This window comes from Apium graveolens, chromosome 8 (genome assembly GCF_009905375.1).
Source record: "Apium graveolens cultivar Ventura chromosome 8, ASM990537v1, whole genome shotgun sequence".
Classification (NCBI taxonomy): domain Eukaryota; kingdom Viridiplantae; phylum Streptophyta; class Magnoliopsida; order Apiales; family Apiaceae; genus Apium; species Apium graveolens.
Window position 1 is genome coordinate 247,162,551 of NC_133654.1, and position 26,263 is coordinate 247,188,813.

Genomic DNA, 26,263 nt, shown 5'->3' on the forward strand with positions numbered 1-26,263 from the left:
GTACGTAATTTAATGTTAAAAGTTTCAGAACGTAGGTCATATTGTACCCTGGTGGACGTCACTTGAGTACGTGCACAGTATAAAGTTTTCGAATGGTAACAGCCTAACAGGTATTAATAAAAATAAATAAATTCAAGACAGCTATATAAAAAACAGTAAATCAAGACAACTATGGTTGTTTGTATGTAAAATGTCTGTAGAGTACTAGTAGGGTGTAAGAAGGGAAGAGGTTAATAAACACCAAAATCTTGGTTTACCAGGAAAGGATAGTGAAATTTTTTCAATATTTATTTCTTTTCTGTTTTAAAAATCAATATAAGTTATATTTTGAGCCACTACTAATCTTCGAAAATTAGTGAGATTTTATCGAAAGATATTTCACTCTCATTTTTTTTGATATTCTAATGGGGTGTTTGATAAAAGGTGACCAAGAGGTTTGTGTAATGAAGAAGAAGTACTCCTATAGCAACACTTGGATTAGTTTGAAAAGATGAAATAGAATTGACAAACGATATGACAACACAGAAAAACTTACTTACAGAAAACTTACCCTTTTGGTCCCACAATAGTGGGAGAAATGAAAACTAGCCATGTAGCCAGCCAGCTATGGCTTTTGCAGTAGTATCTTTCAGGTCATCTGCCTCCAGAGTCCAGACTCCAGAGTTTCATATCCAAGTTCTGATAATTATTTTATATCTCTTGTACTTGCTGCATGTGAAATAGGACGACCCCGTCAGAATAATTTCAAAATTTAAATCCAAACCACAACTATATCTGAATTTCGGTTTTGATTTTTCTACTTATTTGGTATGTAAAGAAACCAGATTGTTGAGATATAACCTTTTTAGTTAGGGTTTGGGAGTCTGCAGAATAACTTATAAAGAAGTACATTTTCAGTCTTTAACTAGCTAGACATGCACTAAAATTGTTGAGAAAGGTGAATTTATTGTTACAACAAATTTTCTGTGTGGACGATAAGGACTTGTAGTTCATGTGTTTTTACTGTATGATTAGCTACAGTTACTAAACTAGGGTTTCATGAGGATTGAGGACTGAGGGAAAAACTTTATAGTCTTCAAACACTTGAATGTTTCTGTTATGTAGGGTCTCTTCTTTGACCCAGATATTTTTTTTTTCTTAATTTTTTTATTGGCTACATATATATGAAGTTACCATCCATAGATGTTCCGTTTATATGTCTTCATACCTTTGCTTAGTTTAATAAATGGGGCTGGTCAGGAAATAACGATTTTAGCAGCATAACATCCCGTATTATTATTCTACCGTACGTGTAAAGTAGGGTTCATGATGTGAATTAGAGAAGCTCATACCGCTGAATAATTCTGAATAATATTGCGACTAGCATGTTATACTGCTTAGTGCTTACAATCGTTTTTGCCTTAGGTCGCTATAAAACCTTAAAGTGTCAGATTGAGGCCCTTACGGGATCTTAAGGCATTAAGGCTCCTGACACTCCAACTCAATCGTATGATACGTTTCGCTAGGATTTCCATGAGCGAATACAACCAATACCAATATTCATACACGGACTCTGATATCAAATACCGTGTTAAAAATTCAGTCGCGGTAAAACCTTAATTTTCTGAGAAAGGCTTCAACATGATTTTAGACCACTTAACAAGACCAACTCCCTTAATAAATAAGGTAGCAATTGATAAAGGTTTATGGAGTAATTGTTGGTAAAAGTATAGACCCTCTGTCATCAGAGTTTACAAGCTGTACCGTACGGTGCAGCATGGAAGGGTCAAGGTGAATTTGAACTTTGAATCATACAGGCCAGCTAGGTGTCATCTGGATGCCTAATTATTGTGGAATGTGCAGAAGTGGCACAATCCCATGATAAATAACTAGCAGCATTATAAAGGAAAGAAGTCTTCCCATGGTTCTCAGCTCTACATCTCCCTCTCATGCTCTCCCATATATTCTCACATCTCCTCTTTTCCTTCTTAATTGACCATCTTCTCCACTTCCATACAGTTATATTAATGTGTTATCTTAGAGTAGTTGTTATTCTGTTTTGTTAAGCGTCCATGATATAACAATGTTGCTCCCGTTTGTTGCTGCATGAAAATTTTGATGCGTATACTGCTATCTAGCTAGTTACGAAAAATAAATAAATATAAGAGATGAGTATAACCTTGATTATGTAAGGCAGCATAAATGTTTTGAGATTTTTAAGAGATTATGGAGCTTTCCTCAGTCCAGTCCGAGGCGGTTTGAGGGCTGATTACACAACTGCTGACTCGTTTGATCATGAACTCATCACAAATGAAAACATCAATTAAGATGTGTTTTTGATCGAACGATGCAGGGGCTGTGTTCAGTTATTGCTGTCGCGTCTTGGACTGAAGGGAGCTCCCTATTGCTTGTATTAATTATATATCCTCTTCTTTCGCATAACAGTTTAATATTACTTGTTTTCTGCACTTGTTATATATTCTTTTCATATGACGGCTACAGATTTTAGAAACTCTTCGAAATCTAAAATCGCCTTGTAATGTTGCTAGGGTTTTATTTTTCAGCAAGATGGAATTCAAAGAAGCTAAAGTCAGAACTTAGAACGCCTGCAGATCTGGATTGCTTGAACAAGTACTTACAATTGCTTTCTTCATTTCTTGAGTTAATTAGAGGAGGTTTTTACATTGCACAATCAGTTACTAAAATGTATTGTAAAACAAATTACGATTTATAAGTTGTCGATGTAGTATTGGTAACGAGCTAGTAAATATTGTGGTCAGTGAGAAAAAAGAATAAATTGTATGGTTCAGAGATATGTTTTGTTCTCAGTAGTCAGTATATGATTAAATGTTGAGTAGTATAGCAGATCTTCCGGAAATCTTCTATAAAACTAAAGTGTATCACTTTATAAATCTTCTACAAAACTTAGTAGAGGATTAAATGTTCAGATATTTTATATTTTTGCAGTATAAATGATCAGATTTACAGTGCCATGTTCATAAACTGTAACAGAATCATGAACAAAGAATGCGAAATACACAACATAACAAGAGCTAAAATGCCCAAGGCCAAGCTAGGCCTAGTCTCCATTAACAAATTTTGTAAGAACCCTATTGCTTCACTTACATCCGACTTGTATCCTTCTTGATAATATTGCCTCTCCCACTCCATCCAATTCACTGGCACCTCATCGCGCTTCTCACTCATTTCAATATCATGAATTCGCATTCTTAGAACAATCATATTCTCATCCACCATTCTGCCCTTGTAATTGTTCTGATTTTCTTGATCTTTTTTAATAGCCATAACAACAGATGATCTCCGGTAAGTGAGTGTTTTGTGTAGTTTCCTCGACTTGTCGGAAAATTGAAGTGAAGGCAGAAGTGTTGGGAGATTGAACGAGGATGTTTGCATTTTGTAATTCCAAATTTGGTAGTTGATTGTTATTTGTAGCAGTAGGGGAAATCAAAGACGAATGTTGTTTGCTTATGAATTTGATTTGCATATCGCTTCAAATTTATATGTAGTGTTAAAGAAGTGGTCGTTATTTAGACGTTATCTGGGCAATATTCGAGAAGGTCTTCAAGTTGACTTGCCATAAAAATAAGCTGAGTTAATTAACGAGATATGTATTTACAATGGAAAAGATTGTGCACTACATGTTTAGTGTGACAAATTGATCACCTTACTTCTCGTTGGTATCTTAGAACTGTTCTTTGAGTTTTTATTTAATATTATGCAATTTAGGTAATGAAATGGTAGATAAAAGGAAATAATTTCTCACTATTATTTATATCCAACGGTTCTGACACTTTTAGATCAATTGACTATTTAATAATAATTTTATATAATATTTCAAAATAATTTACCTATATCTATAGAATACATGATTTATTTTCAATAAAATCAAAAGTTGATAAATCGGATACTATATTGAAACCATATATACGTGAGCACCAAATTATGTTATTATGGGCCACACAATATAAGTTAAACAAGTACTCCTCCGTCCTTATTAGGTTTTCCCTAATTTACGTCTAATATTAAATATAATTATGAGTGATCTTGTTGGATTCGTATTTATGAGTATTTTAATACAATTAAGTTTTTATATTAAATACTAATATGAAATTAAAAATATTAACAATTAAAAGTATGCATTGACAAAAGTGTCCAACACAAATAGAAAACGATTCTAGGGAATGAGGGAGTATTAAATAAAATTAAAAATGCATAAAATGAATTCCTTGTAAGATGAAACTACAAATTACTATAGTAGTTATTCTTCTTATTCTAGATTATTATAGTAACTTCTGAACCAGTTTCAATCAGCTCAGAATTCTTTATGTCGTTTTATTGTGATGACTGATGACTGTGGAGAGAGACCCTAGGTAAAAATTCAACAAAAAAATGGCATGCTTTAATATTCGACTGGGCTTCATTTGAACCATTGTATTTTCGATGAGAAGCCATCAAACTTGTTAATCAGATTGCTGTCAAGTCAGCCTTCAACAGTTCAACTTCATGAGAAGAATGAGAAGAATATCAAGACCTCTAGATGTTTTGAAACCTGTTACACTTTTACTTCATCTTGCACACTCTTACAAAGAAATTCGTGAAAAATAATCCATCGAATATGTTTTACTTTCTTTAATGTTAATTTTTGCAATCTTAGTTCTAACTTTACCTTTTTTTAATGTTGTTAACACTAATTTAAAAAGTCTACAGAAGTGTATGAAATGATGAATAATATAATTTATTGTTAATTTTTGTCCATCTTAATTCTAACTTTACCTTTTTCCGGTGATGTTAATACTAATTTAAAATGTATGGACAAATGTACATAGACTAATAACAAACTGTAGCCGTAATACATTGCCGTAATAACATTGTTATTTTATGACTAGCTTGATTAATATTTATATATTTTTATTTTTATTTTATATAATTTTATTAAAATTCTATATAAGTATTAAAATATTTATAATTTTATTGTGTAAATTTTAAATTAAGTATAATAGTATTAAAAATATATAACTAATCGAGATCTTATTCATAAATAATAATGTAAAAATTTCTTGTTGGTGACATTCGAACCCGAAAACTTATATATATCTTTATAAATAATAATATAACTGTTTGTTGTTAACGGATTCGAACTTGAGAATTTATATGTATCTATATAAATAATAATATAAATGTTTGTTGTTGATGAGATTCTAACCTGAGAATCTGTGGAGTGTAGTTTTTTAGTTTTTTTTTATCATAGGTAACATGCAGCCTTAGTTTTTTTTTATCATAGGTAACATGCAGCCGCTAGCCTTCGGGTGCGCATTAGGTAAACCCTACGGGTTCACGCAATAACCTGCAAATGATTATTTCATGAAGAAGATTCGATGATCGTGATAGAAATGGATAATCAAAATAAGGGGTTAACCAAACTAAAAATTATACTTAATTCCGATTATTATAATATAGTATAATATAAATAGAATAGATTAGATGTACTTTATTCGGAAAATTTAACATAAGCCAGAAATTTGAATTCTCCAATCATAAACAATATAAACGTGTGTTGATTATCTTTGATCTTTACATGGTTCTCATTTACAGTTATCAAGAATAAAAATTTCACACTCAAATTTACTTGAGGGATAAATTCCGATAAGATCAATTCTTCCCTCTAAACTGAAAATAATATAATTAGATATGCTCACAGCTCAATTGTAAATTTATAAGATATATTAGTCAAAAAAATATATTATGAGATAGGCTCTAGGCATTTTTCATTGTTCAACTGACACCTACAGTATATAATCCTAACAATGAAAAAAATATAATAAATTTATTTTTAGATTTTAAAGATGATTTATAATAAATTTCACTCCCTCTTAATTAAATAACAATAAACTGGTTGTATTACTGGCGATTAATCTTTATTCACCTCAAATCTGACGATAATGATAAAAGGAAACAAAAAGAAGAGACAGTTTGACTGGTCAATATTGTAAGCTTTAACACTCCAATGATAAGGATTTAGTAATAATTTGCAAAGTGTAATTTGGGCCCCTAATCGAATATCATACGTAACTTGAGTAATCAATAAATTAAATAAATATGTTACGATGAATGCTACCGGTCAGTCCTTAGATGAAAATTTGTTCAGTAAATAATGTAACATGCTTCTAGAATTAGAATTACACTGTTTCAATATTTCATATCTACTAATGTCTTCTAAGAGCAAATCCGATTCACATATTACTGATAAGTGGATTTTATATCTATTTTGAACACTTCATTACATGTTTAAGTTGGTGTTTTGGACTTAAGTTGGTATTTTTGATGTGTTTTTGTGTTATTGCATTTCAGGCATTAGTTAAAGAAAGAAAGAAGTTTTACAAAGAATTATGCTGAAAAAAGATCAGAATTGGAAGCCTAGGCCATTCTCAAGTTGTAGAGAATCTCGTTAGCTTCGCGTGGACAGTTGAATCGCCTAATTCTGACGAGCAGAACTCAAGAATGGCTAAAAGAAGATTTGTCAAAAAAATTCCAGAATGTCAGCGCGACCGCGCCCGAAGGCCGTGCGACCGCGCCCGGTTTCTGCCCCAGAATCCTGATTTTAGTCGAAATTGAAGATTTTGAGAGTCCTGGTCATCGTGGAGCCTATATATACCCATAAAAAGACGTTTTTAACAACAAGGAGGCATGTGAGAGAAATAAGAAGACCTAGAGAGCACGAGAAGGCTACGGAGAAGAAAACTTTTGTTTTCTTCAATATAGTTGATACTTGGATGCTCGTTTTCGATTTATTCTTGAACCCTAGTACTCTTATATTGTTTATTATCATGCTTTCATTGGAATCCATGGTGACAATGAGTTCGATTATGAACTAATCGTTATCATGGGGTTATAACGGATTTACTTATGGATTTCTATAGTTAATTTGTTTCAATATCTTGGTGTGTGGCGATTGATTGATATCATAGTATTGGTTGTACTTATTCGTCTTATGTGCGTAGCTAACATATAAGATAGCGTGTTAATCTCTATTGGAGCGACAGTGAATATAGAGGTTTAGAACTTGCCATGCTAGCATATGTTCATGTGTTATTGTTATGCATGATTCGTATGTAATTTTAACCATCTTACTTGCCCTATATAATTGTTGACGGAGGAATTTGGGAACAACAAAACTTGAGGTTAGTAGCCGGAAACAAGATCTGTGATGGCAGTTCTTCGTCGGAAACGTGAACAGTAGTCGGTGGATCCGATGAACAGTATTTGGTGGTGATAATTATTGGGGCCTGAGATTACTTAGGGTTAGTGGTGGCTCCTTTGCGCTCTCGCTTCTGACCCCTCATAATGTGCCTACGTAACCCTATTTATAGGGGATCAAGCCTACGTAGTTCTTGGGGAACAAGAAACCTAATGGACTTAGATTTCTTATCCCGAGGCCCAGTAGGAAACCCACTGGAAACCGTCTTCTACTAGCTTTAGGAATGTCCGCCGATGAGGCCCAACCACAAAGGCCCAAGGCTCGTTCGCGGCTTCGAGACTTCACGGATGAGGCATCTCCCTGGCCAAGGATAACCCTCCGCTACCAGCTGTTTCTCTAGTCCACGGACGCAGGTATAGTCGTGGTTCACCCCAAATGTTGGACGCATCCTTGTCCCCCGATAAGGAGCCCCTACCAGATTACAAGACAAGTGATCCCAAGCTTTTGGGTGCAAAGTGCAGGATACCCCGAAGTCTCCCAACGAGGACACTCGTTGACTACAGAGACAGAACTCCTAAAGCACATACCCAATTTCACCTCACATCCCCAATGAGGACACCCATTGACTACAGGAGGAGGTCTTCAGTCCAGGCATATCCCTGGAGGTCTCTGACCACGGACACCGCCTTTCCTGTAGATGTGCTACATGGAGGAGTTCTTCAATAGAATACCTGCATCAAATAGGTTAGTAATAACATTCTCCATCTTCCTTGAATCTTCCAAAGAGTTCGTCCAAGTAACATGTCAAGGATGCATTTGTGTGCCAAGTAGAAGTTAAGGGCGTGCCCAAACATTCCTGCATGTTGGCGCCAACCTGTGTCATCAGCCTTTGATCTCTTCCTTTATCATTCTACATCATAGGGCGTGCCCTAAATTATTCATCGTTAGGGCTTGCTCTAATTCTGTCCAATCCAAGGTGTGGGTCTGTCAAAGTAATCATGTCCGAGTAATCCGTCCAAGGAGTCTTTCTTACCTAGGGCGCGCCCTAAGGCTCACCACAGGACAAATTCCAATCAAGGAATTTCTCTCCCCCTTTTCAATAATTGGGCACGCCTCCTCCATCATGTTTGAGGGCGCGCCTTTAAGACATGATAACCACAACTATTAATCAGCTACTCAGTCAATGGGGCGCGATCTTAGGGCGCGCCTTCTATTTATGGAAAGTCAATCTTATCTTTTCCTAGATTTCAGGCGCTTCTCCTTCGATTCTACTCATTTTATTAATCTTAATCTGAATATTGTTTATACCAATTTTTGGGCATAACAACTACCCCCCAAATTCCATATGCTATTGAAAATGGGATTGGAATTTTTCTTCACCTTTATCAAAATCTGTATAAACAAATCTTCCAATTCTTTTTACAGGGCGTGCCTTCCAATTTTTTTCTTAAAGTTTCAATGATTTCATAATAATCAAATAAGGCGCGCCTTCAATAGGGCGCGTCCTAGAAGTTCAAACGGTTTAGAAGCAGTTCCCCTTATTATTAGGGATTCGCAATTGATGTGACTGATTTGACAGCTGTCATCTTTTTTACTATAAATACTAGTCACAATCAGTCATTTTTTTTCTTTTACTTTTACTCCCCCCTTTTTCTTACTTTCTCTTTCTTCCCAAAGGCTCCAAACCCAGCGGTGTTGTTTTGCTCGGAACCAACCGGCCTTCTTTGTTACCACTCTCCAAATCTCTTCCAGTCAACTTCTTCTCCATTCGAAAAGGTACGACTGGCTTCTTGTATTTCTGAATTTCGTTAAGTAAATCACATTGCATGTCATTTTACCTTTTTATCTTCCATTTCTGTTCTTGATAATATACATAAAATAGTGTATATATCTGTGTATGTATATGTGTAATTTCAAATTTTGTTGCTTTAGATCCGAAATTGTTTGGGTCTAACTTTTAAATTTGTGTTTTTTTTATAATTTCAATCGTTATTTACAATCTGCACATAACCGCCCGTGCCTTTAGAATCCACCAGCAACTTAGGACGTGCCTTATCTTTAGCTTCTTATAATCTGTACATGACCATAATAGGGCGCACCTGTTATAATAAAACACATCATTATTAATAGGCTAGGATTTTTTTATGGCGCGCCTTCTTATGAGATGGCTTGCCTTTAGAAAGGAGTTGACATAGATCATAGGAAGTACTCTTCTCTTACACCTTCCACCTATCTTTCCTGTTTCCTTTACACTTTCGTATCTCGTTCTTTCGCATAGGGCGCACCCTCAAAATTTCTTTTGGTTTTCTTAACAGCTGGAAGATGAGGGCGCGTCCTCTCCTTTTCACCCTTTCAAGAATTTTCTCACAAATTTGGGGATCTATTCGCCTCCAAACGCTTACTTCGATCCTCAACCCCCAAATGCCCACCATACTCCTGAATTTTTGGACCGGGTGGCGCGCCTTCTTCAAGATTCCAAAAAGGGTATTTTGATGGCAGACTCCTCAGACAGTTCTTCTACGTACAAAATTCCTTTGTCTCGTAGACACGGGAAGCAGAAGCTGGTCCAAAAGGACAGATCCCCAGCCCCAGATAGGACAGAACTGGATGACGATGACTGGTTTGAGAGTTTGAATGCCGATAGGTATAGGGGTGTTGAGAGGGGTGTCAACGTAGGTGCAGGACCTTCTAAAGTATCCTACAAGGTTGTATCCCCAAGCCCATCTCCTCAACAAACAGAGGGCGCGCCTACTTCTCATGTTCCCGAGGGCGCGCCTGAAGTAAGTGCGTCACCTCTACGTGATGAAGAAAATTTCTTTGACGAGGACTCCTTCCAATTTTCCACCTCCCATGAACCTTCTCCAATCCCCTTCCAACACTGGGAAGTTTCTGACAGTGAATTTGACTTTGATTGGGAGGAATTCGAACCATGCAATGAAGCTGTGAAGAAACATTTCAGGAAGGAGCATGGGAAGCTCTTCTGCGTGGGCCTATCCTCAGCTTGTTCAGATGAGCAACTGGGATGGCTCATGGAATTTTATGATATGGAGGGCATATGGGCGCACCCTTTAAGCATGATGCGGCCCCATATCTTCAATTATGGGAGGAACTTTAAGATTCCTAGAATGGTAACCAGCCCCAAGATGGTATCTTTGGGTATAGGCGTGCCCTTACATCCCTACCTTAGGGAAGTGATAAAACTATATGACGTGGCTCCACTCCAACTTTCTCCCAACAGCTACAAGTTTATCCTGGCTCTGTTCATCCTTTATACGGACTTGGGTTTCCCCCAGCCGTCAATGGCTGAAGTTACTTATTTTTTCAATCTAAGAAAGTCTGACCACGGGTACTACTATTTGGTGGTAGACAAGCAGCACAACAAGAAGGGTTTTTCCTCTGGCAAGTTTAGCCATGAAAAAGGTTGGAAGGAAAACTTCTTTTACTTGTACGACGTTCCCAGAATAAGGATAAGATTTAACAAGTCACCAAGTAAGGGCGCGCCCTTTCTTTCTTTTCCTTGCATTATTTCTATGTTCTTTCTTCCTTTTCTCATCTTTATACTTTTTCAGAAAGACCAGTGGCCAAACCTCTTAAGGGCGAGCCCAAAAAATGAGCTGAGGCCCTTCTTAGAGTGGCTGCTGACAGGTGGAACTTAAAAACCTTAGTCACCCGGACCAACTTGATGCGAGTAGGAATCCTTTCTGACCAAGTAGGGCAAAGTGTAAATATGTAAAATTTAGGAAAGGTGCTCCTGTTTCTCGTGTTATTGACTTAGATAGTGAAGAAGAGGCTGAAGAAGAAGAAGAAGAGGCAGAAGATAGCTATTTTCAAGGCCAAGATCATTTAGGTTCATTAATTGTAGAGCCTAAAGGCGCGCCCTTTACAATTGGCGCGTCCTAGCTTCTTTTCTATTAGCTTTTGTATTAACATACTATATGTAAATTAATGTGGCTAGTCTTTCCGCCCCTTAGGGCGCGCCCTTTCACTCTAGGCGTAGCACTTTATGCATGTTTATCAATGTTATCTTTATCAATTGCCTTTATTTATTACTCTGTTCAGCACATTTAACTATCACGTTCAATTAACATGTTATGTGTTTTATGCAGAAATGGCTCCTCCAAGAATCCCCAAATCTTTTGGGGCGCGCCCTGGTGACAAGCCTAGGCCCAAGCCAAAGAAAGATACTCCTGCAGCACAGGCCTCCATTCCAACTTCTGCCCCCATTCCTCAAACAACACATGTCCCTAAAAGGCCCATAATTGATCTTATAGAGAAGCAGGGAGTGCCTAAGAGGCATAGAACAGAGGGCGCATCTTCTGGCTCATCTGCTGCTTTGAATGCTCTCGGCCCCATGGGTTCCCTTCACGTCTCAGATGAAGAAGTGGAACAGTGGCAAGCCATGGATTTGGGAGATGCTGCTCGTGCTTCTATAAAGGCATCTTGCCAATTGTTCATCCACTCTACCCGAGTGGTGGACAAGCTACTTGAAGAGGGGGAGCGCCTAGAGAGGCTGCAGGGTGACAACAACATTCTGAGAAATACCCTCAAGGACAAGGATTTTTTGCATGCTAAGGATATCAAGGCCAAGGATTCTGAAATCTCCTTTCTCAAAGATGAGGTGGCCAATCTCACTTCTCAGCTAGAGATTGGCTACCTCTCTCCACACTGAACTTGGTGCAGCCAACTTGAGGATTGAGTATCTGGAGGAGCAGCAGAAACTAGGATGGCCTGATGAAAAGAGGGAAATGACTGATGAGGCATTTGCCAGTGGTTTCCACTTCTATAGGGTTGGTTTTGTGGCCAACGATCCTGATTATTCTTTTGAGAAGTTTGGAGAAGAGACCGTCGCTGAGATGGTGGAATTTAAAAAGGAGCATGCTGCTGAAATCAAGGCAAGGAGGATAGAACTGGGGTTAGAGGAGGAAGAAAATGAGGGCGCGCCACAAGAGGAAGTTCCCAAGGACGTGCCTGAAGCTGATCCCACTGTTTCTCTTCAATCTATTCCTCCAACAGACCAGTCTCAAGGCGCGCCTTGATTTATTTTAGCTTAAATTTTAAACACTTCTGAGGAGCCAGCCCTCTTTTGATACCGTGCAAAGTTGTATGACTTAATTTTCTGCTATTCTTTTACTTTTGCATGTATGGCTCGACGTTAATTTTATCTTTCCCCGTATGCATAAAAATTTGTTAAGGCAGTTTAATTTTTCCCTTGGCCATGACTCATATTTTCACGATGGCGCTCCCTTATATCACCATAAATCTTGTCAGTTCATTATGACTGATGTTGCTACAGGGCGCGCCCTTTGATATCAGAGCTTATTTATTTAGCACATTTTGTGGGTGTTTTCTTTTTACGTGATCTCGAAGTTGTTATCGTCCCTTTTATCGCAGCGCTTAGATATGAGGGCGCGCTGTACTTTTTCTCATCAGTAATGCATTTGCGATATTTTACTTACTTATCAGTCCAAGGGCGCGCCTTAATTTGGGGAGCTTTTGCCTTAGCTTATTTTGCTAGCCATGTACATTTATTCCTTTCACCCTTGTATACTATGTTTATCTTGATTATGAAGCAGAAGTTATTAGACAGGGCGTGCCACAACATAGGGCACGCCTCTGATGTTTTTCAAATGAGAAATTTCATGTCAAGCAAATAAAGCAATTTGAAGTAATTTTTCCCTTTTTATTGATAATGCGCTCTAGTGTATAAATTACACCAGTCCCATGGCTACTATGCTCTATGGGGAAATTATTTAAAAAAAATTCTTCCTTCTGCTAGTTCCAAGGTTCGCAGTTACATGTACTACCCTCCTAGGCTAGGAGGAATTTATTTTCTACTAGTCTATTACATAAAATCAAATAAGAAAATAAGGGGGACACAGCCACACCCTACTGGTAATACTTCCGTAAATGTTCTGCATTCCATGCTCGAGGAATAAGTTTACCATCCAGATCTTCTAAGCGATAGGTTCCCTTCCAGAGTATAGCTTTAACCTTGTACGGTCCTTCCCAATTAGCTCCAAGCACCCCGTGCTGAGCTATCTTAGTGTTAGGCATTACCTTTCGCAACACAAGATCCCCAACCTTGAACGGTACGGATTTTACCCTTTTATTGAAATACCTTGCGACTCTCTACTGATATGCAACAAGCTTTAATTGAGAGTTCGTTCGGGCTTCGTCTAACAGATCCAAGTGAAGCCTCTGGTTAACTTCTGCATCTTCCTCGACAAACACGTCTCTCTGGAGGGATCCAGCTCTTACCTCCACGGGAACCATGGCTTCATACCCATAAGTCAGCAGAAAGGGAGTTTCTCCCGTGGTCGATCTAGGGGTCGTATTGTAAGACCAAAGGACCATGGGCATCTCCTCTGGCCAATCTCCTTTTTTCTCTTCTAAATTTGCTTTCAAGGTATGTTTTATGATTTTGTTTATGGCTTCCGTCTGACCATTACTCTGCGGATGATAAACTGCGGCGAAGTCCTTTTTAATTTTTAAGTCCTCACAAAGTTTCCTTAACTCTTTACTATCAAACTGCTTTCCATTGTCTGAGATGAGTTTGTAGGGGATACCGAACCTGCATACTATGGAATTGAATATAAAATCCCTTATCTTCTTTGCCGTGATCGTGGCTAGTGGCATAGCCTCTGCCCATTTGGTAAAATAGTCCACAACCACCACGGCGTATTTCACACCCCCTTTGCTTTGGGCAACTCTCCAATGAGATCAATTCCCCACATGACAAAAGACCAAGGACTTGCCAATGAGGTAATGGTTGATGCTGGGGCGTTGGAGTAGTTGGCGAATCGTTGGCAACGATCACAAGCCCGGAAAAAATTGAAAGCATCTTCTCTCATAGTTGGCCAGTAGTATCCCTGTCTGAGTACTTTTAATGCCAAGGAACCACCCCCCGAGTGATTGCCACAAATCCCTTCGTGCACCTCTCTAAGAATATAATTTCCTTCTTCCATATCCACACAACGTAATAGTGGCTGGTTAAATCCTCTCTTGTATAGTACCCCGTCATATTCGACATACTTTGCGGCCTAGTACCAAAGGCATCGAGCCTGTAGTTTGTCTTCTGGTACAGCTCATGTCTGAATATAGTTATGAATGAGGGTCATCCAACTTTCTCGCGAGACTTCTTGTGTCTGAAGCACCTCTACCTCTGGAATACTTGGGATTTCCTGGATTCCCAAAGGGATTTGTCCAAGTTGAACGCTGTCCATCTGTGAACTTATCTTGGCCAAGGCATCCGCATTACTATTTTCTTCTCGCGGAACGCTTTCTAGCCTGGCATTTGAAATTTTTTCCAGTAGGCGTTGCGCACATCTCATATATAACTCCGTTCGCGGTCCCCGTGCTTAGAAACCTCCGTTGACCTGGTTCACAACAAATTCGGAATCGCTCCGAACTATCAGATTCACAGCCCCTACCTCCAAAGCTAATTTCAGGCCGTTGATCAAGGCTTCATACTCAGCATCATTGTTAGTGGCATAAAACTTGAAATGGATAGCACTCATCAAACGGTGCCCCTCCGGAGTGATCAAGACAATCCCGGCACCTGATCCATTATTGTTCACGGCTCCGTCAACATGTAATATCCACCAAGGGTGTGGGAGTTCCTGCCTCTTTTCATCCTGAGAACTTCCTTGCGAGGACGGTTCCGCCAACACTATAGCCTTGTCGTTAACTTCTGCATCGAACTCGAGTATGAAATCAGCCAGCGCTTGTCCCTTGATTGCCGTGCGAGGACAATATTCCAAATCGAATTGTCCTAGCTCCACTGCCCATTTTAACATTCTCCCTGACGATTCGGGTTTATGTAGGATATGCCGAAGCAGATATGCGGTGCGAACTTCTATTCGGTGAGCCTGAAAGTATGGTCTTAGCTTTCGTGCCGCAAGAATAAGAGCGTACACTAGTTTTTCCATATTGGTATACCTGGTTTCCGCATCCAACAACCTTTTACTCATATAGTATATGGGCCACTGGTGGCTTGCTTCTTCCTTGACCAACACCGCGCTGACGGAGTATTCAGATACCGCCAAGTAAAGAATCAACGTTTCTCCGTCTTCTGGCTTGGCCAGCATCGGAGGGTTTCCCAACTGCTCTTTGATTTTCAGAAAAGCTTCCTCACACTCGGGGGTCCACAGAAAATCCTTTCCCCTTCCTTTGATTGCCTTGAAGAATTCTTTGCACCTATCTGATGACTTTGAGACAAATCGATTTAGGGCCGCAATCCTTCCTGTCAGGCTCTGTACTTGTTTGACGCTGGTGGGAGATTTCATGTCTAGCAGAGCTTTGATTTTTTCCGGGTTAGCCTCAATCCCCCGATGGTTGACCATGAATTCCAAGAATTTCTTCGACTCCACACCGAACACACACTTCTGCGGGTTTAGTTTCATCTTATATTTTCTCAGAATATGGAACATTTCAGCTAAGTCGGTGATGTGGTCTTCCGCCCTTTTCGACTTTACGAGCATGTCATCTACATACACTTCTATCGTTTTCCCAATCTGCTTCTTGAACATTTTGTTTACCAATCTTTGATAAATGGAACCGGCGTTAATCAGACCAAATGGTATTCCGATATAGCAATAGAGCCCTCTATCAGTGATGAAAGAGGTGTGCTCCTGGTCAGGCTCATACATAAGGATTTGGTTATACCCGTAGTATGCGTCCATGAAGCTGAGCAAGGCATGTCCAGCCGTGGCGTCGACCAACTGATCAATTCTCGGTAGGGGAAAACTATCTTTTGGGCACGCCTTATTCAGATCGGTGAAATCCACGCATGTTCTCCATTTGCCGTTGGGATTTTTTACCAACACCGGGTTTGCTAGCCATTTTGGGTAGAAGGATTCCCGAATTAGCCCGACGTCCAGGAGCCTTTGTACTTCCTCTGCCAGGGCTATAGCTCTATCTCCGCTTACGGCCCTTCGTTTTTGTCGAACCCCTTTATGCTTGGGGTCGATATTCAGTCGGTGGCACATTATCTCTAGATCAATTCCTACCATATCAGAATGGCTCCACGCAAATACATCAAGGTTCGCCAAGAGAAATATTGAAAGACCTTCCTTCAACCTTGGTGCCAACTGGGATCCTATTCTCAAAACCTTACTCGGATCTTTTTCATTGACAGGGATTTCAATCGTATCTTCTGCTGGCCCCATCTTCTCCGTCGGCATTGGTATCCGGGGATCCAGGTCAGGCGAGTCATGGATTTCATTGTCTTGTAGAGAAGGCGCATCCCCTTTCGGAGGAGCGTTGACTTCTTTAGAAGGCGCGCCTTGCATAACAGGGGTATCAACTTCCTTAGTATGTTTTGCGGGTAAGGGTGCTCCTTCAGGGGGAAGGGCTTCATCCTGTTCGAGGCTTTGCAAGACATCGAATCTTCCTTCTAACCGTTCCCCATTGAAATCTGTTTGGACTATGATGTCCATTGCCTCCTCTTCTTCCAACATCTCAATTCTGATTGTGTCTTCCAAGTACAACATTGTTGGAGGCAGCCCAGAGGGATTTCCTCGATTGGTTGTTCAATGCCTTTTTCTTGATCTACGTCCGAAGTATCTTCGGTATGGGAGTCTTTTCTAAAGTCCCTCATAGCTTGCCTGTAGCACTCCCGAGAGTCATACTGAGAACCCTTTATACTCCCCACCCCATTTGGCGTTGGAAATTTGATGGTTAGGTGGTGGATTGAAGTGATGACTCTCATCTCCCGCAAAAAGGTCATCCCAACAACCCGTTGTGGGACGATTCCTAATTCAGGACCTTAAATTCAAGCATCTTTGTTACCGACAATGGGCTTTCCCCCAAAGTACATGGCAGCCGAATCGATCCCATGACTCTAACTCCTGCGCCTGAAAAGCCATAGACCCACGAGTCTTCCCCTGACATATCCTGATTAGGTAGTCCCATCTTCTTGAAGGTGCTGTAATAGAGGATGTTTGCCGAGCTTCCATTATCCACGAAGGCTCTATGGACATTTTTGGTTCCGATTTGGATCGAAATAACCAGCGCATCATTGTGGGGATGATGTACCCATCGGGCATCTGCTTCTCTGAAGGTGATATCGATGGACTCACCCTTAAATACTTTGGGCGACCGAGTTTCCACCTTATGAATGTCCGTGAGAGGCCTGAACCGGGCTTCCCTAGCGTATCTTGCAAAGGCTCGGTTGATGCATTCCATCCCGGGATCTCCCCCATAGATTGTTCGGATACTGCCATCCCTGACAAATTTATTTTCCTCCAGGGTATCATTGTTCGACCCGCGCGAGGCTCATCTTTCTTCTTCCTTTGCTCTATCATCCTTGTGCTTCCTTACTTCCTTGACTACCCATTCTCCAAGGTATCCTTCCTTGATAAGCGCATCGATTTCATCTTTTAAATGTCGGCACTCATGCGTGTTATGTCTAGATGATTCATGATATTCGCAACATTTTTTCTTGTCTTTGCTTTGCCATGATGATAAAGCTTCAGGTTTTCTAAATAGCCCTTTATTTTTATTTACTTCGTAGATATGCTCGATAGATGCGACCAAAGGCGTGTACCGGCTTGTCCTGTAGTCATAGTTTGAGGGAGAACTCCATCCCCTCCTCGTGCTTGCGGTATTTACCCGGTCTGGGCTTCGACTACTTCTTCTGTACCTTGGGCTTGGAGACCTATCCCTCTTCCTTTCTTTGCTTCTCTGACTTGACTGTGAAGTCGGTTGCACCTCTGCCAGAGATTGTTCTATAGCTTTAAAAGATTCTGCCAAAGCGAAGACATCTGCTAGAGTAGCCGGGTCTTTCCCTTGCAAGTGCTTCCAAAAGTCCGAGCCAACCCTTAATCCTGCGATCAAGAAGCTTTTTAGGGCTTCGTCTGATGCTCCCCTCACGCTAGTAGATTCATCGTTGAACCTTTTGAAGGATGATGTCAATCTTTCATTTTCCCTTTGCCAAACATTGGCAAGAGTGGTGACAAAGGGTGCGTATCTCACCGCGCGTGATTACTCCTGGCCCGAGCTTTTAAAACCACTGCTGGGCACTTTCTCTAAAGGTTGCCGCCAAGAGACGGCATCGAGCCAAGTCCGGGACTTAGTACACATCCATCTCTGTATTAAAATGACCCAGTAATTCCACCGGATCTGAGTTTTCGTGGAAACGGAGATCGCTAGAAGTATTGTGATACCCAGTCGGCAACTGTGCCTCTCTTACTGCCACCGAGAATGGGGAAGGGATTTCAGATGTGGCTGTCACCCTGCCTTCCAGGTGGTTAATTAGCCTTTTTAGATCTCCCACATTGAAAGTTCCCACGCCTGGAATGGTCTGCATTTGAGGCTGCGGACCTTGGGGTTGTAATGGAGGTACCTCCACTTGATTCCACCCGGGAGGGGCTTACTGCTGGTTCGTATTCTGGGCGACTTCGGGTATCACAATTACTTCAGGATTTCATCCTTAATTTCTCCCTTGATTTTCTTCCTGACCCTGGCCGCGGCCTCGAGCCGTACCGCGATCATAATTTTCTATGTCTCTGTGATCATCATGTTCCGCATAGTTATAGTTGTCTGCTCGGTTATTCCAGCGGGAATCAAGGTGACCGCGGTAATTGTCGCGATGGTATCCCTTTAAGTATCTACCTCGGCCTCCACCTCTTCCCCTCCATTGAGGCCTTCTCCAACGATCGTTTCCATACCCACACCCATATCGATCCAGCGATCTGTGGGGAGGAGCTCTCTCATGATCGTGATGCCGCTCCTGATTTTCCTGGAAATTCAGGGGCACACGCGTTAGATCGCGGTGCCGCTCCCAATTTTCTTGGGAATTTTGGGGCACACCCGTTGGATCGCGGTGCCGCTCCCGATTTTCCTGGGAATTCGGGGGCACACGCGTTGTATCATGGGGCGTCACATCTCCACGATCAGCTTCTTTCTGCCATTCAAGTAACACCATTCTTAAATCATCATCGCCCAAGCGGATCCCCAAGCGATCTTTCAAAGTTGCGAAGCCCCGTTGCTGATTCTCCGGCATCGACTCTGCCTGTCGGCGTTCCTCGAGACTACGTCCAGACCGGTGCGGATGGGTGGCTCCCCGGGTATCTGCCCGCAGAATTTCCCGTCCCTCAGCATCTTCTTCCACTAGCTCGATGATTGGGGATGTGTCATTGGAATAGTCCAGGCGCCGCGGGGTTATCGGCACACGCCCTGCTTCGGTGCGGCCATGGCCGGCTGAGGCATCCCTAACAGTCATGGTGCTTTTCCAGGTGCATGAGTCGCTCGGTTGCGGCGAAGACCCTTCCTGGCCTTGCGCCACTCCACAGTGCTCAACCTTGAATCGAAACCATTCAAAGCATCGGCCATACGATACAGTTGTTCCAACAAGTCGGCGTTGCTGATGAGCACAGGTGGCTGTCCCCCAACGTCCGGCATGGGACGATCATTCATTGGCGGAACGTAGGGTTCATATTCATAGCCATGATCAGAATCTTCTTCAGAACTTCCATCATAAAAACTTCCATCACGATATTGAGACATCCTTCCTCCTAGATGTAGATCTTGATTAGCCCCTCCTTCTAGCGCCAATTTGTTGACGGAGGAATTTGGGAACAACAAAACTTGAGGTTAGTAGCCGGAAACAAGATCTGTGATGGCAGTTCTTCATCGGAAACGTGAACAATAGTCGATGGATTCGATGAACAGTATTCGTCGGAAAAGATGAACAGTATTTGGTGGTGATAATTATTGGGGCCTGAGATTGCTTAGGGTTAGTGGTGGCTCCTTTGCGCTCTCGCTTCTGACCCCTCACAATGTGCCTACGTACCCCTATTTATAGGGGATCAAGCCCACGTAGTTCTTGGGGAACAAGAAACCTAATGGGCTTAGATTTCTTATCCCGAGGCCCAGTAGGAAACCCACAGGAAACCGTCTTCTACTAGCTTCAGGAATGTCCGCCGATGAGGCCCAACCACAAAGGCCCAAGGCTCGTCCGCGGCTTCGAGACTTCACGGATGAGGCATCTCCCTGGCCAAGGATAACCCTCCGCTACCAGCTGTTTCTCTAGTCCACGGACGCGGGTATAGCCGTGGTTCATCCCAAATGTTGGACGCATCCTTGTCCCCCGATAAGGAGGCCCTACCAGATTACAGGACAAGTGATCCCAAGCTTTTGGGTGCAAAGTGCAGGATACCCCGAAGTCTCCCAACGAGGACACCCGTTGACTACAGAGACAGAGCTCCCAAAGCACACACCAAATTTCACCTCACATCCCCAATGAGAACACCCATTGACTACATGAGGAGGTCTTCAGTCTAGGCATACCCCTGGAGGTCTCTGACCACTGACACCGCCTTTCCTGTAGATGTGCTACAGGGAGGAGTTCTACAATAGAATACCTGCATCAAATAGGTTAGTAATAACATTCTCCATCTTCCTTGAATCTTCCAAAGAGTTCGTCCAAGTAACATGTCAAGGATGCATTTATATGCCAAGTAGAAGTTAAGGGTGCGCCCAAACATTCCTGCATGTTGGCGCCAACCAATGTCATCAGCCTTTGATCTCTTCCTTTATCATTCTACATCATAGGGTGCGCCCTAAATTATTCATCGTTAGGTCTTGCTCTAATTTTGTCCAAGCCAAGATGTGGGTCTGTCAAAGTAATCATGTCCGAGTAATCCGTCCAAGGAGCCTTTCTTACCTAGGGCGCGCCCTAAGGCTCACCACAGGACATATTCCAATCAAGGAATTCCTCTCCCCCTTTTCAATAATTGGGCGCGCCTCCTCCATCATGTTTGAGGGCGCGCCTTTAAGACATGATAATCAGCGATCTTAGGGCGCGCCTTCTATTTATGGAAAGTCAATCTTATCTTTTCCTAGATTTCAGGCGCTTCTCCTTCGATTCTGCTCATTTTATTAATCTTAATCTGAATATTGTTTATACCAATTTTTGGGCATAACAATAATCATGAGGGATAACTTGTGCTTAAACCGTTATGTTGTCAAATTCTATAGACATATAGGGTCTCAATATAATTGGTGTCTATTCAGCTTCTATCTCTTTTGTGGATGTCTAGTAGTAGGGTATTCGTACAACGAAAGTTGGCGTTTACAAGTTTCTTGTTATCTGATTAGTGTCATCACCATTACATGCTAAGGTTAAGAACAAAAAGGCTATTGAATGAAGTATTTAATGAAGTTAGAATCCCTTGTTTGTCATATATAGTAATTCAACCTCAATTCTCTTAGTTAATGTTATTTAGTATAATCTCTTAGTTTAATCAAAACCCAATTTGTTATTTGTCTTAGCATTGAGCGATAACCATACATTATTGCATAGGTGCATAAATTGAACTTAACCTAAACCAATCTATGTGGGAACGAATCTGATTTATATCTTATACTACTTGTGAACGTGTATACTTTCATGAATATTAACGCGTGTTTTCGCCCTAACAATTACTTACCTATATTTGGTTGATGTGGACAAGATTTAGGGATTTGGAGCAAAAAAACACTTATACGACGTTATTGCACATATCTCAGAGAAATTATCATAATATAAGAAGAACAACTTATCATAACTAACTACTCATATCATAACAGTTTTTCTCAATATATATACTAGACACCTGTGTTGTAGTTGAGTAATTCAATTCAATCCTTTTTCGTTCAGTCAATGTAAAATGTAACAAACAAACCTCCTTCCTTTTATTGTGTTAATAAAGCTTGATCTACTGTGTGGTAATGGCGATCAACTAATTCTAAATGGTATCAGAGCTTCTTCTTCTTTCGAATCGCTCATAGTTTTATCGATTTGTGAGTTTTACTATTTTTTTGATCTTGATCGTCAATCTGTACGTGTAATCATCAATTACTATTTTGTTAATGTTTCTTCATCGATCTTCTGAATGATATTACTATCAATTGATGAGTATTTCGTTTGTCATTGAAATCAGGTCTTACTATTTCTTGAAATGATCTGTTTTCATTCGTTTCTGCAACTTGCAATCTCTCTGGTTCTCTCTGAATATCTCTATTTGAATATCTTCGAATCTCGATCTTTAACGTCTCACCGGTTTTCTTATGCTAACGTTGTTCAAGGCACAAACTCAATGACGAATACTAATACTAATACACAATCTAATCTTCGTGATAACACTAATATATAAGATCTATCTTCATATGATTATTCACAATTTCAATCTTATTCACAAAACATCGATAACAATCCACACCCTCTCTATCTTCATAATAAAAATTAGCCCGGAATGATTCTTGTTTCCAAGAAATTACTCGGATCCGAAAACTATGCTTCTTGGAAGGGTTCAATACAAGTTGCATTATCTGCTAAAAATAAGCTTGTTATTGTTTATGGCGAGTTTACTACTCCTGTTGCAGATTCACCATTACATGTTCACTGGAAACATGTGAACGACATGATCATAACGTGGATTCTGAATACGGTTTCTGATGATATCAGCAATAGCATGAATTACATGATCAATACTTTTACTGTTTGGAATGAACTTAGTGAACGTTTTTCAGTTGTGAGTGGTCATAAGTTTTATGAGACTCAACATGACTTGTTCAAATTGGAGCAAGGAAATGACTCTATTGAGTTCTATTTTTATAAACTGAAAGGTTATTGGGATGAACTTAGGGCATTATCACCTACTGTGAAATGTACTTGTGGTGCTACCAAGGATTGGGATTCTCAGCTTGAAAAGACTCGTTTGATTTAGTTCTTGATGGGCCTGCACTCTAGCTACACAGCTGCTCGATATTAACTCTTAATGATGTCCCCTTGGCCCACTATTAATCAAGCTTTTATGATACTCAAACAGGAGGAAAAATAGATACAAACTCATAATTCTTTTGCCTCACCTGTTGCAATGATGGTCAATATGACAAAATCCACTCAATCTGGATCATATGTTCCTAATCGTTCTAGTGACAGACCTTCTAATCCAGTTCAAGAATGTTCCCATTGACATTTTAAGGGATACACCATGGAGAAATGCTACAAGCTCAATGGATATCCGCTCGATCATCCATATCATTCCAACAATAAGAACAAATATAGATTTTTCAATACTCGCTTCAATAACTCTAAGTCGACTACAGCCTTGCAAGTTTTACAAGCTCCAAGTGAACAACCTCATCAACCTTCCTATGATCCTCTTTTAACTGCAAAGATGGATGCTTTACAATCTCAGTTAAACTCTTTTATGAAATGCTTCAACAATCAGGATTCTGGCTCAGTCTCTACATCTTCTAATTCAACTCCTTTCAGCATGGCAACTCACATTACAGGTACTGCATTTTCTCTCTATTCCTCAATCCGCATACCTGATAACGTTTGGGTACTAGATACCGGGGCCACCAATCATATGTCATGTAACATTGCATACATGATTAATGTACACTCACTAGCTGAACCTTTAACCGTGAAATTTCCAAATGCTGAGAGTGCTATTGTCATACATGTAGGATCTGTTTATCTTTTTCCATTATCTATACTGAAACCTGATGTGTTATATGTATTTTCACTTTCAACTTACTTTCTGTCAGTAAGCTTCATCTCAACTGAAATCTACTGTGCATTTCAATTCCACTACTTGTTATCTGCAGGACCAATACCAGATGAAGAAATTGGTTCTTGGTAACATTGTGGATGGTCTCTATCAGTTGACTAATGTGTCTTCTCAAGTGTCTTCAATTCCTTCTGCACTTGTTGTTTCTAAAACTTCTCCACAGACTTTTCCGCACTCTGGAAATGCTAACATTTGGCACAAACGTGTAGGCCATGTACCTTCTTTTATATTGTCTAAAATACATGTTATAACAGATTCTTGTACTGATAAAAATAGTGTTGGCTGTCCTTTTGCTTTGGTACATCACATGTTAATCTCATGTTACTCATCCTTTTGTAAACAGTCAATCTCATGCTACTCATCCTTTTGCTTTGGTACATTGTGATGTTTGGGGTCCTTATAAGATCCCCAAACATAATGGTTGCAAGTATGTCTTAACGCTTGTTGATGATTGTACACGTGGTTTATGGACTATACTTCTCCCAACTAAATCACATGTTAATCAGTCTCTAAATTATTTTTTAAGTATGTGAAAACACAGTTCTCTACCACTATTAAGTGTCTTCGAACAGATAATGGGGGGAGTTTCTTAGTCATGATCTTGTTTCATACTTACTTTCTGAAGGAACTATTCACCAGACCTCGTGTCCATATACACTACAACAAAAATGGTCGTGTAGAGTGTAAACATAAAAATTTATTAGAAATGTAAATGGCTTTATTATTTCAAGCTCATTTACCCCCTTCTTTTTGGGGTGAGTGCATTCTTACTTCTACATACCTTATTAACCGTATTCCCACTACAGTGTTAGGTTACATATTCCCTTATAAAAAACTATTCAATAAAGCACCTTCTTATGCACATCTCAGGATTTTTAGGTGTCTTGCACATATGTCTGTTCATGAGTCAGACAAGCTCTCCCATTCGCACTATATTTCTTGGTTACTCAATCACATAAAAGGGCTACAAACTGTTTGATCCCATTTCCAAAACTTTCTTTGTATCACGCCGTCATTTTTGATGAAAGTATTTTTCCTTTTGATACTCAGCATTCTACAAAACTAGAAGCGTTATTTACTCCACCTGAGGTAATTCATGATAGTGAGTTTATTCTGTTAATTGATAGTCCTGATACTTCTGATAAAACCCCTGATTTAGTTGATCATATTGCACCTGCTACTACTGTTCATGTCATTCCACCTCCTTTTAACCAACTTGCATCAATAGTACATCTTCCTTGCATTTCTCATCGAAGGAAAATAGATCATGTCTGGTTAAAGGACTATGTTACTTTTAGTACTATTGTTCCTGGCTCTAATAATACCACAGTAAATTTAGCTAATGCTATTCTGCTGGATTGTCCAATTGATCCTACTAAATACCACTTCTCTCACTACTCTCCACCTTGCTCAACAATTTATGCTTGTGTTGTGAGTCCCCAGACTTCCATCCCTGAACCATTTACTTATAACGAAGCCGTGTAAGATAGTCGTTGAGTTGAGGCTATGTCAAAGGAACTCCTTGCTTTAGAATTAAATAACATTTGGGTCGTTGTTCCTGCACCTTCAAACAAAAAGGTTATCAGTTGTAAATGGGTTTATAAGGTCAAGTACTTGGCTGATGGTTCCTTAGATAAATTCAAAGCACGACTAGTAGCCAAGGGCTATACACAGATAAAAGGTAGGATTACCATAACACGTTCTCTCCTGTTGCCAAAATGGCTACTGTCCGTACTGTGTTAGCCATAACTACTGTTAAACACTGGGACATATATCAATTAGATGTCAATAACGCATTATTGCACGGTGATTTGCATGAAGAGGTATGCTAATTACATATCCACAATATTTCTCCGAGTAAACATGTATCTGAATGCACAAACATCTATCTAGTACCCCAAACTAAATTAATTGAGTGTTTCATGTTTATTTCTTATAACAACCTTGTTTGTAGACATCGGAAGTAAATAGCAGCGATGATATGGACATATTGAATTCTATGGTGTTACCGATCAATATAGACCAGATTGAAACTGTACAAATACTTGGGATGATTGGTTCAAGGGCCGAGAATCAGTTCATAATGCTTTTGCTTGGATCTACCCCTTCGCTTAGATGGATTAAACTCAAGAAAAACATCATAGTAAATGATCCTAAAGAAGAGTTGAGGATTTCAAGAGACTTGTTGCTAATTCCAAGAGCATCCACATCTTCACAGATTATATGGTCGTAACAAGTAGCAGTAGCAGAGAGCATACATGTCCTGGTGCTGGTAGCAACTTCCGAGCATACAGATGATTACTATATGCGTGGAACATCCCTATTGTGTCTGTGCTTTATCCTAAGTCACTTTTGGTACTCAGACGAGGCTGTACCCTATACCTGACAATTGTAACAGGCAGCCAAGCCTTCAACAGAGAATATTTGTGGGAAGTTGTAAGTTCTAGTAAATTTCTAATTCAGACATGAGCGAATTTTCCTTCTCGTGCTATGCGCGGAAAGCTGG